We start from the raw sequence: 3,042 nt of genomic DNA, 5'->3' as shown, positions 1-3,042 counted from the left end.
GCGCAATAGTGCACCAAGCTTCCACAACTCCTCCGGAAAAAAGCCATCTGACCGTCTGCTTGTGGCCATAGTGCTCTGAATTCTGTTTTTGCCTAAGTGCTCATGTCCAAGCGCCCAAACTCCATAGATGGTAAGTGCAACTGAGAGCCAAGTACACCAACTCCCTTAACAACACACTTTAAGAAACAGGGATCCCCCTGTGCCACCAAACCTTACCTAAATCTGAGCTTTAGGTAAATGCAATTGTCACTAATCTCATGACAAACGATTTATAGAGCTTTGAGTTGCCGGAGCAATTGGTGTAGATCTCCAGCATCATTTTCACTAAAGTAGTATTTAAACCCCCACACTATTAAATTCAAATTGCCTAACAGGACAATAGCTGCTTCTGATGTAGAGAAACCATTGTTACAACCTTTCGACAAGCGTATCACACCACACCGTTAACACGTAGAGGATAACACCATAAACATACCAAAGAGAAGTGTTTTGCCTCAGGGTTGCTACTGAAATGTTGGGAAAACTTTCAAATCACCATCCGCATCAGCAAGAGGTCTCTACTAGGTCACAGCAGCCCAGCCATACTTCTCTTATACATAACCTATAATGTGTGTTTGCACAGCCCACTTTCACCTTCAAAGGGGGCATCTTGGCGCTGAATAGCAGATGCTTACTTTTACCCAACTCAATGTTGCTCATTTTTTACCTCAGCAAGGATGAAAGGCTAAGTGAACCCGCCGGTATTGAACCTGTGACCATAAGGTCGAACACAGGCCCCTGCAATTGATGCATTAGTCCACTAGTCCACCAGACCCCACTTGACGTGGAAGGTCCCACCAGGGTGATTTTATTCAGACAAAGTACTTTACATAGGACTTGGGCATTACTAATACAAAATCTTGTAACCATATTCAACGAACCACACTCTTCCATAGAATCTGGCTTTTGATGCGGGGTCAGTCAGGTATTTATGGTTAACATTTAGGAGATACATGCAAAATTAAAATGAATGCATGCAACCCATATGTTATGCACTCACATTCTAATGACAGGGAGACTATCCACAGATATTGACTGAGCACTACACACTTCTTAGCCGTGCTTCTATTTAAAACAGGACGCTTGGAAGTGCTGTAGGATCCCTGAACCCGAATATAGAAATCATTGTTGATCTTTATCGAATAGGAGGATGTGTACAGATTTATTGTGCAGAGTGGCAGTCCAGTGCATTTATTGTAAGTGTATTATAATTTGTTTTTGTTTAATAAAAAGAATTTTAAAAAAAAACAGGACGCTTCATAAAATGAGATAGTATTTCAGGGAGCAGAACAGTGCTTTTTAGATCTTATTTTTATCTCTGACCATTCTCTGGGTTTGTAAACTATAGTCGCTGTGAGCACCCGCAGTCTCAATTCTATCTGCAACGCCTACCTTGCTTGCAGAGTACTTAGCGTTTTGTAGGTAACTGAAAAAACAGCGTACCCGCTTATCAGGAGGCACCTGTGCCGGGGAGCGTCAGGGACTTAGCAATTTCCACATTTTTGAGAAATATAGTTAGAGCCCGGAGGATGGCATTCTAGCTCCTGTATCACTCCACAGAGCCACTCCACAGAGCCTGCCAGCAAATTGGCCACCATTAAGACGCTGCTATCATTAAGGATTGGCACCCCTGTCACAGCTGCTTGAGATTAGCACCTTCGGTCTTAAAGAACAACCTTCCCCAGTTGTGTGAGCCGTTTCCGGACGTGTGCCTCAATACCTGTCTCTGGACACGGAATCCCACAAACAATCATTGGCTCCGTTTTTCTACAAGTCCAACTCAAACTTCCATAGGCAGGCCAAGTGGATGTTGTTATCAGGAAGCTGGTTAAAAACATTTACAGCCTAAGAGGAGATTCTGACCGCATTTCGTGTGTGTATCTGTTGTGAATGGGCCACTCTTGTGGTCGAGTACTGGATGATAACCATCACCATCTTAAACTGGCTTTAGCGTGTTATTTTATTTTAGCCTTAATATATGTGCCTGCCTAGTGAGAATAATTATGAAGTAGAATAGTACCTTTTGATTTGAGCTCTTACCATTGACTTTGACATGGCTTCAGGTCAATCTTGCTCTCTAACTTTATCTTGCTTGACAGCAGTGCTTGCTATTGGCATTGACATGACCTCATGTCACCTTGATTACTAATTTTGCTCTGCTTTAAGCTTCTTTATGAGCATGACAGCGCTTGCATAACGGACTCCATTTTCTCGACTGTCGCCATTTTTTGTGCTTCACAAGGTGGGGAGGGCATGTTTTGCTCCTCACTTGTTTTTCGCACCTCACTGACCAGAGTGAACTGGATATTATCTGTGGAATGTACAAACTCCGCCTCTAAGCCAAAATACAGAGCCACTGTCTTGACCTTGACGTGGACTGGTACGAGCTAGCTCAGTTTTCTCCAATTAGAAAGGGGCGAGGCTTTCTAGAAGCTTTGTTGCACGTTAGAAATGGTATTAAAGTGAGAAGCCTCCGTGGGCCAGGTGGAAGTTCACCACACAATAGACGTATTGCTGTGGACGGCGAAGGAATTTGTGTCCTGACTGAACTCCTGCAGAACCTGCCTCCCCTCAGTTTGGGCTGGCAGGATGTTGCTGAATCAGTCGATGAGGTGTTCCTAGCCAAACATTTTTATATTTCTTTTCTATTCTTTGCTACTCTTTTCCTATTCTTTTTGATTCATTGCTACATATATATATTGCATTCTGTATTGACAGTTTATTCTAATTATCCATTTGTTACTTGAGACTCTGCCATGACTAATGCATTCGGCCTGGCTTTTTTGAAGTAGTGTATTAATACATTTATGCGTGTTATATTCCATACGTTTGGATTGGTGTTATTACCTCGCCTTGGGGAAGTGCTGGGTTGTGCCTTGGCCTAAGGAGCGTTGCAGTTAAGATCTGTCCGTTTTGTGAAAATCAGATTCAATACAGTATCTCACAGAGGAACGTCCTCTCTTTTAAAAGTACAACCCACCCCAACCACTATGGCCTATCCAT

This window comes from Lissotriton helveticus, chromosome 2_1, assembly GCF_964261635.1.
Source record: "Lissotriton helveticus chromosome 2_1, aLisHel1.1, whole genome shotgun sequence".
Lineage (NCBI taxonomy): Eukaryota > Metazoa > Chordata > Amphibia > Caudata > Salamandridae > Lissotriton > Lissotriton helveticus.
Note: the sequence above shows the minus strand (reverse complement) of the source record.